The sequence below is a fragment of the Triturus cristatus genome, chromosome 2_2, assembly GCF_964204655.1.
Source record: "Triturus cristatus chromosome 2_2, aTriCri1.1, whole genome shotgun sequence".
In the NCBI taxonomy this organism is placed as follows: Eukaryota; Metazoa; Chordata; class Amphibia; order Caudata; family Salamandridae; genus Triturus; species Triturus cristatus.
The window spans coordinates 983,905,471-983,921,585 of record NC_140582.1 but is presented as its reverse complement, the minus strand read 5'-3'; positions in this window follow the sequence as shown (position 1 = coordinate 983,921,585).

Here is a 16,115-nt window from a genome sequence, read left to right as displayed (position 1 = left end):
GGTTAAGAGTATAAATCCAGGTTTATAAACTTCTTGTATTTTGTTTAACAAGCTGTATAATGAGATATATTTTATGATGATTTCCTTTGAAATGAATTTAAGGAATTTAATTTCTCGACTTGTATTTACTTAATTTTTTTTAAATATTTAATTCATGAATTGTCTTTCCTAGAAGACCTTCTCAATAAACAAAAAAAAACATTGCAATTATTATATCTATTTCCTTTCACGTATAGCAAAAAGGATATAGGTGCATGTAATTTAGCAAATATTTTTGCTCAAAATTATTGACTATATTTATCAATGACTAAAGATTCCTCTGTCTCAAATTAAAAATAAAAATAAGAATAACTGAACACAAAAGCAATATCAGACAAAAAAATCAAAAGTCTACAGTGGCCACTCATTGGATGGAAGCAGGACATAATATTTCACAATTGCGATTTACCATATTGGAAGTAATCAAACCACACCCTTCTATGGATGCTCACAAACAGAGATTAAAAGCAGAATACTTTTGGATTCGTAAGATGGACAGTATGCAACTGTTAGGACTAAATGACAGGATAGAATTATCCTGCTTTCTTTGAATAGAAATTGAGGAAAACGACATTGAACTCCTGTCTCTAACATTCACATATGTTTTTACCCCAACCCAAAATGGCTGAACAAAATACTCCAATTGCAAGTTATATTTTGTGTTTGTACCTAAAGCTTTTTCATTTATGTACTAGTTCTTGTGCCTTTTAGTTTAAGAATGAACCACGTTATTATTTATGATATAGGAACACAAATACACAGTTTAAATTATGTATTTCACATTATGAATGTTTTAGTTTTCAAAATGTGCGTTAGCGCTTAGAGAATTAACTAAGGTAATACAAGGGTTCATGACAGCCTAGAAATGCGGATTGTTCAAACTCTTTAGAAGGTATATACATCGTGATGCACAATATTTTGACTTTGTATATCCGCGATCATGTGATTGCGTTTGAACCAATCAGGAAGCTGTTATATAGAAAGATAATATCCAGGCTAGTAAGCAGGATTTCCATTGGAGGAACACTGAGGCGTGTTCTACGTTTCACACAAATGTAAGTGTTGAGTATGAAACGCTATGCTTCATTATAATCGTCTTCTTAATGAATTTACACAGTTATAAATAGTTATGGGCATTCTGCTTTGAATACGCCAATATGTTTTAGCACATAAACAGAGTTAATGAGTCAGATAGCGTCTGTGAAACATCACGCACAAGATTGTTTGTTTGTTTATTCATTAGCGCGAGGACCTTCAATGCTTTACTTTAAGAATGTTTTTTTCCCTGTTTATTTAAAGCTCACAAAAGACCTCGTGCGAGTTTGGATTGTTTGTCAGCTCAATCTAGGGCGTTTATTTTTGATAATTTGATAGGGTAACCTTCGGGTGACAACAAGATTAGTTAGTACCTGATTTAACAACAGAAAGTGTCATATTACAACAGCAATATATGTGTGAAGAACATTACTTGTAAACCTTTTAGAGTTTTATGTTTGATAATGTGGCTGATGGGCTCAAAATATTTCTTTGTTTTTCCATTAGATACTCCTGAAGAAGGGTCACCCCATGACCCGAAATGCATTGGGTGGTTGTGAAATGTAATTTAAAGATGTCTCAGCAAAGCATGAATTTGCTAATAAAATGAAGAACGTCTAAAGAATTGAATAAAGTTCAATGGATTGAAATTGAAATTAACTTTGTAAGAATCCCTTTTGAATTAACTGGAACTTGAATAAGACCTAGATAGGTCTCAGTATACTTGTGCGCACCTCCATTTGGAAGTGGAACCCCCATTTTCTCCAAAGTTACCCCTAGATTTCATCAGTTTGAAAAATTTGATGAAACAGAATGCTACCACTTAATTAGCCGAGTATGTAAACTTAATTAAGGTCATGTAGTTCTTCAGATTGTACTTTGCAAGACAGAGAAATTCCAAGAAGAGTCTTTAGTGCTGTTAGAGTGACGCTACAGCAGTAACAAAGATTATTCTTGGGATTCCTTGTAGACTGGGAGAATATGCAATTGTCTATTTATTTCTTAAATATTGTCTGTCCTATAATATTGTCAGTTTACATGGTTGTGCCTTTTTTTAAAGGCCTAAATGTTCTTTACATTTATTGCATGTTGTGAAATATTATGGGCCTCATTATGATCCCGGTCCGACGAGCGGGAGACCGCCATCGTAGCGAAACAGGACCGCCTGGCAAGAAGTCAGCAGTCTTGCTACCATTATTAGGATGCAGCTGCCTTCACGGCAGTTGGAAAGTGTATTTTTCCTATTGCAGCTTGTGCGTCAATAGGAAAATATATACTTTGGAAACACTGCATGGTGCATGGATGTTTAAGGGGGCATGACAGGTCCACCCAGGGCCGATAGCGGAGAACTATGGGGGACAGGGGCCCTTATGGGGCCCCAAAAGACACTTTCTGCTAGCCTTTTTATGGGCAAAGAATCAACATGAACAGGCAGTAAGAAAGGTGTATCGTAATCCCCACAGCAGTGCCTGCTCAGGCACTGCCTACATTTTGGGGAATATGATCCACCTGCTGCCCCTCACAGGCTCCTTGAGTCTGTCTCAGGTGGAGCAGATTCCTTCCACTGGCATCAGTCTGCTGGCTGCAGTTAAGTAACTCATGTGGCAATTCCATAAAACAGAAATACAAGTGGAGCTAATCCGCATTCTGGGACAGAGCATTCTTACAATTGACCAGAAGCTGGAAATCTTTAATGCCAAAGTAGATCAATGGGCAAATAAATACAAGGGCATGGAGGCACCTGCAAGCAATGCAATCAACTTAAGTGATGCCATCATTGAAAAGTTAACTACACTGCCCAATCTAATATTGACCATAAGAAACCATTGCAGAGAAGTTTGGATGAGTGATACACAAAGCAGAAAAGCACCCAATTTGGATGAACCTGATATAATGGGCAGCAATGCAACAAAAGAAAACTGCATAAATAACAGGTCCCGTTGAGCAAACAAGTGCCTGAAAACCGGAGCTTCAAAACACAGGAGCCCACATGGTCAGTAATAAAAATATAATTTTAGTCATAAGCACTAAGGATGGGTCACTGAATGAAGCAAGAGAGCCAAAAGAAATGACGGTGAGGGCTGAGGGACAGCTCTCTAGACGAAAAAAGAGAAAACTGCGGAAATAATTGAAAAACTCTAAAAGGAAAAATAAGCCGCATGAGATAGTACCTCTTGATTATAGGGATATGCAAATAATCAGTACCAGGCCAACCAGGATAACACAAGTTGTACACCACTCAGGAAAACATAAGACATAGACCCATGAACTCAAAACTATGAATGGCGACCACTCACACCACAATGAAAATGGAGAAACGGAAGAAAAATCTGAAGCATTTAAATCAGCTCCATTCATGTTCACCCCTGAGTTCGAAACAAGTGGGCCATGTGATATATTAAACTGGGCGAACATCTTATTTCTCCTAAAGAGTATACTCTCAGTTGCCTAGTTAACATTGGTGCACTGAACTTCAGTGCATTTTAAGAACTTTCCTTGGAGAAGTCAAAGGAGTCTACACTGACGGAATGGGCAAATACGGCGAATGCCCAAAACATCATTGCAGAAAAAGGACTGGGTTATACGTATAGACAACCTAGCAACAGAAAAATATCCAAATATCCTATCACAGAGATTACAACACATAGGGTTATGAAATACCCCGACAAGTGTATGGAGGGGCACCATATCAGCCACTCCCCAGACCTGGGAAAAAAAGATCATAGACCTGTTGACAGAGGGCCTTAGAGAAAGACACTGCTGGGAGGAACTAATAACTCAAACATGCTGGGAACAACCCGATTGGGCCTGGATACCTACAGTATTTCACTCAAAGGAGACGCCAAATTCCTAGCATCATGGAGACAAGGGAGAAGGCGGCAAGATCCAAGATCAGAATAATAGGTTGGAATGTGGCAGGGCTCAATTCTTTATTTAACAAACAATGAATCCATGGAATTCTTGCAAACGGGTGACATCTTATGCTTGCAGGAAACATGGCTGATAATGCCCAACTCCATTCCTAGTTTTCAGACAATCCACACACTAGCTCATAAGAACAATTTATTTGGATGACCAATGAGTGGCCTTTCCATGTTTGTGAAACTAGACCTACAAGTACGTATCAAGGAATAGAGCAATTGCACTCATGACATGCAAATCATCACCATAAATGGGATAGTAATAAATGGAACACCTACCACAATCACAGTAGTAAATCTGTGTCAATCCACACAGGAATGTGAAAGTAGCAAACAGCACAAAGATCACAAACATGATAAAAGAGTTCCTTTACAAGCACCCGGGGCATGAGTGCCTAGGCGCAGGAGATTTAATACCCGAGACCTGTGTCATCCTGAGACATGCCAAGGGGACAGTGGATGAACCATCTTGGAAGCCTGCATTGATGTTTTTGAGTTAGGATCCGCTGTTCAAACACGGCATGCAGAGGGAAAAACAAAGCACACTTTCAAAACATCCCCACCTTGGACTACATCTTCCTAAGTAAAAAAGATCCTAAGGAGGTGCGTAAACTACAAAGTCCAACATAATACTGAACGTGCCCATCACCCAATATCCATTCTGATAAATGTGAGCACATTGAGACATGGGGAATACACCCCTGCTGGCCAAACACTCCCCACAAATGCTGGCCCATCCATAAAAAGAATCAAATGGGGAGCTGCATGCCAGGCCAGATATTCACTGTGGAAGCTAGCTTGCGTTTTACAAACTACAGGAATTGAAAAATATTGGGCTGCAATAATGGAAAGGCTATTTGAAGCTTTGCCTGCATACAAGCAATATAATTTCAAAAGTATGGCCATAAGTAGAAGAAGGTCCACTTTGCATTTTGATAACAAAGAATTTAAACAGAGCAAAAGGAGGTACCGCCGGGCTGAGCTCCTACACAGAAGAGAGAGGAGAGCACAAACGGAAAGCATCTTGAAAGAGGCTTGAAAATCACACCGAAAATCCACGTGGCTGCTGTAACAAAAACACATAGAGGAGGAATGGAAACACATATACTCCCTGTTAGTGCTCAACAAGTCAAGGGAATTTAGGGAGTATGTCAACAGTCTCACAGGAAGAGTTCAGAAGGTGAAAGCTGTACCGGCAAATTAATGGGTGGCTTACGCAACAAAGCCCTATACTGACCCAGATAAAACCAGGAGTTCCGACAGGGAGGCAGTGGGAAATAACCTTAAAGACTTATAGAAGTCACAAATATGCATAACTGAAAGGGAAATTATAACCATTGTGAAGGACATTTGGAAAGATGGCGCCCCTGAATCAAATGGCCTAAAGGGTAGTATCTTTAATGAAGATCTGGAATTCCGGACTTCCTACATGCATTGTCTGTTCAACGCATGCATTTTTTCATCAGTCACTCCAGACTCATGGAAAGGTTCCATCATGCGACCCATTCATACAAAGGGAGATGTCTCCAGACCCGAAAACTAGGCTGATCATCTTATTGGACGTTGACAGCAAGGCTTTTGCGAAAGTTCTTTTGAATGAGCTGGAGGCTTGGATCGATGAAAACCAAATCATACCTCAATATCAGACGGGATTCAGGCCTAACTCTTCCACTATGGACAATGCTATTGCCCTTTCCTGTTTGGTGACCAAGGCCATAGAGGCTTCATCGCTCCCTCCCAGTTTATGCTTGCTTTGTTGACTAGAGTGCTGCTTTTAATGCCATTGACAGCAACATCCTCTGGTCTAAACTTGCAAAGTGGGGAATACAGAGAAATTCCTTTTGCCCATCACAGCACTGTACAATGGCACATGGTTTCCGAACCAAGCTCACGCATACCCATCTAACTGCAAAAAATCTATACGAACAAAGGGCCTAAACAGGGATGCGTTATTGATCCCACTTAGTTTGACTTGTACACTGCAGACTTAGGCGAGGCACTATTGAAAGGCAACATCTTACCACCCAAGGCCCCTTTAGACTCTCTCTCATGCAGTATGCAGATGACTTGGTGCCACTAGCCCAAACTAGAGTTGGCATGAAGAGGGTCTTGGACACATGATATCTGTACAATGCAAATAATTCTCTGCAGGCAAATTCCTAAGAAACATCAGTTGGAATGGCAACTTGGCGTATTAAGGATAAGCACTGCCTATAAATATAATTACCTGGGCATTCAGGTTTCAGATACAGCCAAACCAATACTGCAGGCTAAGACATTGGCAGATAAGGCAGCCATGACCAGATATGCCATATGTAAATTACATCACAAGCTAAAAAGTCACTCCGCAGAGGGGATCAACTAGATGTGCATTGATCCAGCTAGAATTCAATCTCATGACCATGGACATTGAATGTAAAAATGACCGGATCAAATACGATTACCGTGTGTGCAGAGTGGTTCCAGAATCAATGAGGGATGCCCTGAAGGTGATATTCAGTGACACAAAGAGCAGCTGGGCAAGGTATCTGAGCAGTGCCAGAGAATCATTAAGACTGCTCTTAGGAAGCCAAACAGATCCATCATTAACCATGGACATTTTAAAAAGGTTGGTAAATCAAGGGAGCAGGATATTGAACAAATCCGAAATTCTCCGAGTGCAGTGGGCCATGCCCAATCGTATGAAGACACCTCGTGCCAACCATATCTGAAAGTGGCCCTTGGAAGACAAGCCCTACAGAACATACTGCGGACCAGACTTTTAACCCTCCCTATTCGGGAATATAGGGGACATTGACAAATATCTCCGCAGGTAATGAGAAGTGCAGCCTGTGTCAATATCACACTAAATCAGCTATGTGTGTTGTCTGCTGTTGTCCTGCTTTGCTACACCAGAGGCGAGTGTATCTCAGATAAATCGCTCTGCTAAATAGGATAAGAACTTGCAAAGAGACCCAGACACATATCTATACAACTGCCGTCCCATTGGAACTTGGCATCGATTGGCAAGTTATTTGCTGAAGCTAGAAGGCTCCTGTGTGCCGCCTGTCAAGTCAAGTCAAGTCAAGAATACTTTATTCGGTTTTAGAGACAAAAACCATGAAAGTTACAGCATTAAATTACAATGTTAATACACAGACAAAAAATATAAAAAGGAGAGAGGTTAGATTAAAATTCATCTAAACCCAATGTTTTCCTAAGTTTAAAAACATTTTTAAAATAAGTTAAAACTGCGGTAACTGTAAGAACAGTGTCCATTCTCTGAAATTCTAAAAAGGCTAGGCGACATTTATTAATTTTCCATTCTTTGAGGAGTGGAATGATATATGTCTTACGTGGTATGGTATAAAGGGTACAAACAAATAGGATGTGAATATCTGACTGGGGTGAAAGGTCATCACACGGACATAGGGGTAAATTCGGCAACCAAGAATTCATTACTGGGAAAGACAGTAATCTAAAAACAATGGACAATCTAAAACGAGTCAGAATAAAACGTTCATAATTAGACATTGGCAAAGCTAAATATGGCTGCAAACTGTTGCTCGTTAACAGGGAGAAGTGCAGGGATACAGATTTTTTCTTCAATTCCTCTTGCCTTCTATTTTCTATAAGATATTCCAGGGATAGCTTGGACAAGAGGTTCCTGGATATGCCATCCATTGAAGGTGGGTCTTCAAAATATTGTTGACAACCAATTTTACCAAAAAATGTTTTGACATAATTTAGCCAATCTAAACGGTCCACATTTTCCAGTTTTAAGACATCCTGTAGGATGGCCAGATTCAGGGAGCACTCATCGGTTGTCCAGACCCTGTGCCACAAAAGAATAGGTTGAATTCTGATCAGGTCAGATATGTAGTTTAGACCAAGTTCAGTGTGGCAAATATAAGTCGCGACACTTTGGGGGACTGTCAAGACGTATCTCAGAAACCTATTCTCAACTTTCTGAATTAAGTCAATATTAGTGTGGCCCCAGAGGCCCGAGCCATACATAGCAACCGATGTACATGTGGCATTATAAATAGTTAAAATTTCTTTAATTGGTTTCTTTCCCAGTTTTTTAATAAAATTCTTTAGGGCCATTATAGTTTTTTGAAACAAAAGAGTTCTAGCCTTTATCGCATGAGGCCACGCCCCAGTTTCATGGAACAGAACACCGAGATATGGGAAGGTAGAAGTAGATTCCAAAGGAACATTATTTAAAAACATTCTTTTTGTATGATTACCAGGTTTGTTGCCACAGTTCATTGAGAAAGTTTTAGTGCAATTAACTTTTAAGTCTAAGCTGGACATAAAGCACTCAAAAGATTGTAACAAGTTTTGTAAAGCCACGGGAGTGCGGGCCATTAAGACCGCGTCATCCGCGTACAAGAGCGCGGGGACAAACCTCCCCCCAACCCTGGGAATGTCCCTGCGTTCGCGCAAAAGATGACGTTCAAGGCCATTAATGTACACCAAGAATAGCAAGGGTGCCAGGACGCAACCCTGGCGAACGCCGCGACCAACCTGAAATATCCTGGAGCATTGACCCTCACTGCCATAGCGAACCGAAGCTGTGGCACCAGAATAAAGGTCCTTCAGGAAGCAAACAATTGAATCTTCCACACCTATCTCTTTTAAAATAGTCCATAATTTAACATGAGATACACAATCAAACGCCGATGAAAGGTCGACGAACGTGAGGTACAGGCGCTCACCCTTGATCCTCAGGTATTTTGATTGTATAATCATTAAATTTAGGCACTGTTCCAGAGTTCCAATACCCTTTTGGAAACCATATTGTAAGTCACTCATTATTTCATTGTCCTCTGCCCAAATTTGCAGTCTAGCCAAAATAATTCTCCCGAGGATTTTAATAGACGAATCCAATAGGGAGATTGGTCTATAACAGGCACAAGATTGCCTGTCGCCCTTCTTGTAAATGGGTACAATCACCGAGGTGAACCAGGACGGGTTTAGGCCCCTAGCCAGTGCAGCATTAAATAGTTGCACAAGCATGGGGCCCCAGAGCTCAACATTACCTTTATACAAGTCGGCAGGAATCCCATCAGGGCCTGCAGCCTTGCCGCCCTTCATTGCATTCAAAGCCAAGTTAACTTCCTCCAAGGTTACTACCAATTTGACTACCTCGTCAGCTATATAGTCCCCAGGGGGAGAATCAGTAATATGGAAATTATCATGCAGGGTGTAGAGACGAGAAAAGTGCGCCACCCAGTCCTCCTCAGTAATGGCATTTTCTATACGCGCCTTGGTATTGTCGTAAAGAAAAGGGGTGTTAACAGCCTTCCAGAAGGCAGATGCATCCTTCTGTTGTGATGCTTCGCATAACACTTCCAAGGCTTCCTTTTTTATAACCATTTTCCTATTTTTTAAGGCTTCATTATAATCTTTCCTACAGTTTCTTATTTCAATAGAGTTACGTGGTACTCGGTGAATGGCTCTTTTCAAGGTGGTTAAGGAGCTGGTACAAGCATTATCAAACCAGCTCCTTTTCCCCTTTGCCCTGTCATTTGCCACCACCCACAAATTTTCCTTAATAGTGGAGGCTATTAGATTAAAATGTTCAATTATCAAATCAGGACTAGAATTATCGTCCAAGCATGTGGCAAAGCTGCTAGGGCAAGCATTCAGTAATTTATCTAAAAACCTTTCCGGGACAACCTTATTCCATTTTAAACTGTACCCGTTTTGTCTAGCGAGGACACTATATGTGTAGGAAACGCATCCATTTGTTGATCAGAAAAAGGATTTTCGACCTCCATAATCTGAGGCAAGTGATCGCTCACTGGCTGGTCCATGATATAGGACTTAATGATTTTATGGCAGCCGCTATTAGGGGCAATAATGAAGTCAATGGTGGACAGTACGCCTCTACCAACAAATGTAGGCACGAAGGTGGAGGGCTTTTGGGCGATTTCGTTTACAAATCCTAAATCATACATAAACAGTATATCATTTAGTAAATCCCCAATCAGAGAATGTTCAAAATGAGTTGGATTTATTTCCTGTTCGGTCGTTAAACCGCATAAACCCTGTTTACCTTTAATACAGAGTTTACAATTAAAATCCCCCCCCCAAACAAGCATAACTTCTCTATCGGTTTTGTCTATTTCATAATGTATATCTTCCCTCAGCGTGGTTAAAACGCTGGGGATTTCTTTCCTTGGTATATTATTATAAAAATTAATTACGGCGACATTTAGTCCCTTATTATTCCTTAAAATTATTAATTGATAAAAACTAGATTTAGGGGAAAACCAGATACCATCATATTTAAGCTGGTTGGAAACAAGGGTTAAAAGACCACCCTTTGCTCTTCCGTGGGTACTCCCCACAGCCGGGGTGAAAAAACTTCTGTACCCGTTAATATTTACCGGGTGTGCAGGCTTTCCTAATTACTTTGGTACCCCGGTTGCTTTGAGAAGAAGATGCCTTTACTTCCTCAGGTCGATTACAAACAGGGACACCAGTAGATCCCTCATCATTTGAGTTGAATGAGAGAAGGGCCTTATGGCTGTTATTGCAACTAACCTTCCCTTTGTTATCATGGGTCAAGCTCTGGATAATTTGTACATACGTAGTGTCCTCAGTGCAGAGTAAAGGAGCCTGTTCTTTAGGGTACGGCAGAATTTTATCATGCTTTAACCCTAGACTAATGGGAGAGTTATCACAGACAGTTTTCCTATGTCAATCCACATATTCCAGACCTGAGAAAACATCAAACCGGTTTTGAATAGGTAGATTGTAAATGGGTGGAGCAATGTCACTCTTTTCCCATGTATGATTATTCAGGCCTCTAGACAGAAAGTGAGGGTGTCTAAAATTATGATTAAATGGGCCACGAGGTTGTACAAAGGAAATCCGGCTGTGACCGTAATGATTGCGAGCAGGCCTAGTGACAGTCTGCTATCTATCCTCCTGGTTTATAGAAGGTTGAGTTGGCACATATGGGTAAAAATAATTTAGATAGTGTGTGGAAATGGCATCACTGCTACTATAGGCATACCAATCCCCAATGTGCCTGACTGTTCTGTGGTCTTTAAAGTTCACAATGATTACATCCCCTTTTTTATCTTTAGGACGCAATCCCACCCATTCACAACGCCTCACATGCAGTATTTCCTCATTGATGTAAGCAGGCAAGGATCTATTTTTGCACAACCAATAGATAACTTTGTTCCGAAGACCTTGATAGTCTTCCCTAATCCCAGTAGGGAGCTCGGGAACGCCGGCTAAAATGATTACATATGGGGCAGCTTCGGGAGGAAGGTCCACTATTGCATGATATTGCCGGTCTTTATTACAGTTACTTCCAAGCCCATTATCTTTAGTAGCTAGATTATCAAGATTTTAAAGTGGGACTGATTTTAGATCTAAACTCAGGTTATCTTTCAATTTATCAGTTGTTTTACTGTATGCAGTTTTGTTCGTTAGTGTGGGTGTTGTAGAGATTTCAGTTGATAAAGGGTGGGGTAACAAGTGCCCCGTCTGAATGGGTGTTAAAATAGTAGAGTGGCTTGGTAGTCCAGAAGGAATATTTGTCGAGGCTTTAACAGATGCTTTAGTAGAGCTAATATTTTTTAAGCCTGTCGCCCAGCCAGAAAGAGCAAGGGTATTATCAGCCAGCTTTTTCTCTATAGAATCCAGACGGATGTTAATTGATAAAATATTATCCAAAAGGTTTCACCACATGATCAATTTTGGCCAAAATGTCTCTCTCAGTCATAAAACCATGATTGGTCTCTAAGGGCAACTTAAGGGTGAACAGGTGAGCCATTGTATCCCTCAGGATTGGGGTGATAATCTTCTGCAGGTTCTCGGTTAACCATTTTAAGGTTAGATCTTCAAGACCGTTTTCACAGTTAGTCCCTATGAATTCCTCGTTAGTTGATGTAAGGGGCGAAGCAGGAGAGAAGCTAAGCAAGTTTGGAGACCCTTCATCAACACTACTGGAGCAGAAGCTCAGCAAGGATGCAGAAGCATTGGTAGGCGTATTTAAAGGGGAATCAGTTACGCAAGGGTTAACCAAACCTGACCCTGTGGGATCCTCGACAACGAGTTTATGAGATAGGGTAGGGAGTAATGGGGAATTATTTGGGTTGAACGTAAAAAGTGACGCTGCTCCCAATTGCCCCGAGACGGGGCTTTTGCCCAAGGGGGACTGCGTTGGCGAGCGATTTTTTTGATTAAAGGTTACTGACCTTTGTAGGCAATGCTTCCCCCTGTGTCTGCGTTTAACTTTTTTATATTTTCTAGCCAATTTAGCAGATAGCGGCGCAAGCTGTGTAACAATGCTATGGTCAACTAGAGAGCCAGAGTGCCTTTCATTATGCACCTGAATGGTAGACACAATACTTTTATTCACTCCACAGGGGATATTACTGGTCGTGGTAGTCACAACCGGTGGAGGAGGGGGTGTTGCTTCAGACAATCTAATAGGACTCACCTTGCCCAAAGAAGCCCTCCTATCGGTATTAATCTGGTTAATCTTTTTAATGAGATAGTTATCCATAGGGCCTATGCCATGCAAAGACCTCTCGACTTTACCCTTAGACATCAGGGCAGATTATTTGCCGACCACAGTCATAAATGTAAAGCAGAATCAATGGGGATCCACGCCTACAGCACACCCACTAAACCCACGAAAAAAAACCGGGTTAAATTGCCGCTTCAAATAGGCAACCAGAACATAAAGTCACGGACATCTACAATGTATAAGTCATTGAACAACAGAGCATCAAAGTACCTGGCCCAGTCCAGACTCCTCAGGCCTCTGAGGGCCACAGAGGGCCCGCCCTTTGCCCGGGCTTCGCCCGGCGCGTCCCGCGCGCATCCCGCGAAGTGGGCCTCTTCCCGATTTGTAGGCGCCTCCTGGCACTGTCGCGGCGTTAGATCGACGCGCCGCCGCTGGGGCTGCCGGGAGTTGTAGTCCCGGGGCGGCGACGCGAGAGATGAGGCTTCCCTGACGGTGGCGCTGGCACTGGCGCTCTGCTCCCCTGGACTCTCGGCGGTGGCGGTGTCAGCGCGGACCAAGGGTCAAGTAGCAAGTCACAGCGGTGAGTAGCTGGGGCCGCCTGTCAACTGAGGGCCTAAACAATCTCGCACACCCTCAGCAACTTGGTGTGAAGGTGCATGCAAGTCATAACTTGATGTACCTGAGTTTTACTTTGTAAATTTTAGCCACCGGACACAATGCACGTTATTGGCACTTATCATGTTCGCTCACTTTATGATCAAGCATGCAACACTTAAATACTGACCAAGCCCTCACTAGAGGGGTGTAGCTTTATGACATTCTGCATGCCCATCAAACTGGAGCATGATAAGGCATGGCCCTATTTCGCATGTCAGTTGTTTCCACTTCTCAGCTAATTATGTGCGATTAGGGCGATATTCTTTGTGGTTTTACAGCTTTGCTTTAAATGTAGCATATTACACACCTTTTGAGAGTCGGCACGCTAAAGCATGTCCCAATCTTTCACACTATGGTCTCTTGCACCTATTGCGCCCCTGCATGCAGATCAACACAATGGGCCAGATTTATAACAAAGTAACGCAGCACGGTGCAGCCAGTCATTTTGCTGCGCCGTGTTGCGTTAGTTTGGAAAGCACAGAGATGCGACATATTTACAAGAATATGTGGCATCTCTGTGCTTCCCCCTGCGCTGGCGCACAAACTACAGCCATGCGCCGGCGCAGGCACCCTTGCACCGTGGTGCAAGGATGCCTGCGTTGTGGGGAGATTGTTTTTGTGCAGGAAGGGACACTTTCCTGCACAAAAACAATCACAAGAGGCTTTTTCCTCTTTCAATGCGTGCTGTAGAATGCAGCACCCATTGAAAGAGGCAAAAACCAGGAGAAATGAAAACATTTCTCCTCGTTGCGCCTCGCTACGCCACCTCTAGGGTAGCGTAGCATTCATACACATCTCCAGGTTTACGATTTCTCGTAAATCTGGAAATGTGTCTTGTTCCGTGGGTGTTGCGTGGGAACACCCACAGCAACACCCATGGAATGCCCCTTCAACGCACAGTGCTGAGTGTGAAGGGACCATATTTACGAGGAGAAGAAAAGTCACACAGGGTGGCTTTTCCTCTCCTAAATATGGAGGATCCCCCTGCGCCACCAGTACGTCACGAAAAGTGACGTAGTGGTGGCACAGGGGGCTTGTAAATCTGCTCCTATACGTGGCCAGACTGACTTCCTTTGGGTTTTAATGTCCGGCTTTACAATGCAATATGCAAATTCTTTTTTTTGTTTTTTAATGCTGCCATGCCGAAGACTACTACTGTGAATTAGTGGACTATTCAGGAAACTGACCTAGGTTGATATGTCATGTTTTTCCTTCCATGTTATATGTATATGTTTTTTTGCTGCTAGAGATTTTAGTGAAGAATATCTGTCATAATCTTCGCCTCCAAATCTCCTGTCACGTTAGTGGGGAAGATTTTCATTGGCTCCACTCTTAACGATCTTTCCCTTCAAAGAATCTTACACTTTCGCAGACAGCTAGGAAATGGAATGCTATGCCTGCTAAAATGAGAATTTTGAAGTCCATCTCGAATTTTATATAGCGTTAAAAAATCTTGCTCTTCCAAAACACATAACTACTTTACTATAGTTGACTCCCATATATCATCTATTCTACCACTAGCCTTCAAAATATTTTACTTATGTGCAGCGATGATGCCACATCATGTTCAGAGAACATAAACTCCACACACCTCACACAACACCTCCCAAATGCTCCAACAAGCACCCTTTTCAACCATGCACTCCCAAAATGCACTCCGAAGCCTAATGCTAAATAGTGCGTTAGAGCGTTTCGAACCCAGGCCTGGGATATTAAGTCAAATATAAATGTTACAATATCAAACAATATATTTCTAATTCTTTTAACATGAAAATTGATTTTTTTTGTGGTAGTATCTCCAGTCTTAAAATATCTTATTTTCCTGTGTTTTTTTTTTATCTCATCCAGATCTTTTCCTCGCCCGGTTCACTTTTTGTTAACCACAAAGCTAATGCCTTGCTCTCTGTACCTTCACAGAATTCATATATCCCTTTCATCTTAAAGTGTTTCTCAATAAGATCACTTAGCAATTTTGACAAAAATGATAATTCCCTCAATATAAATGGGTGCTAAAATGAGACACTATCCGCTACTGCCAGATTAAAGTTAAAATGTATGGCCCATAGAATGACAAAGCAGGGAGAAATGGCACTCATTCTTCTCAATGTAAAAGAAAAATGTGTTTTTATTTTCTTCGAACGTCGGCAGGCTGCCCTGCTAATGTATACAGACCTCAGAAGTGTAACCAATTGTAGGTGAGATGTGTATTTTGGAGTATCGCCTTCAAAAGGGCTGAATAACTTCACTGATGCAGTCCAACTCAATTCACGCGTTAAAAGTAATAATTGTATGACATTTTATCATTCATTTACACTGTTTAAATTATTAGCTTGATCTTTATGCCAAGAAGGAATGAGTGTGGTGATTCATATGTTTAAATGATGACAACAGCAATCTAGAAAGGAGCAGTGGTCAGGCGACTAAAAAAAGCAGTGTATCACAGTGACACAGGAGGAGTGTGGCTGGTGCAAATCTAAAATCGAAGAGCTGTAGCAGTTGGGAGACTGTCCACCATAGCTCGCTGAGGGGTCAGAGGAGGTATATATGTCTCAGTAAGCATGTTAGAAATGAGACTGGAAACTAAGGGGCTTATTTATGGGAGGGTTTTGTCTCGTCTTCACCATACAGCGTGGTACATGAGTGGGGCCTCTCAGACCGCCCCGTGGACCACCACCTTCTGAGGCCAAAGTGAAATTGTATTGGGGCCTCTGAGACCCCCTGGGCCACAGTCACCACCACCTCTCTGGGGCCATCTTCTTTATACACCCATACAGAAACTTGCACACCCCTACACACAAGGATATGGTATTTGAGATGTCATGAGTGATGTAAAATGTGTGGTCATAAGTAGCGCATTGTGGGGGCGTAAGTTATAGATATAGTTAGCTCAGGTAACAATAATTGCTGAATTTCACTGGTGTTGTACGAGGGAATTCTGAGCCTAACTATAATGTCACTGTAACCTTTGTTTTTTTCAGTGAATT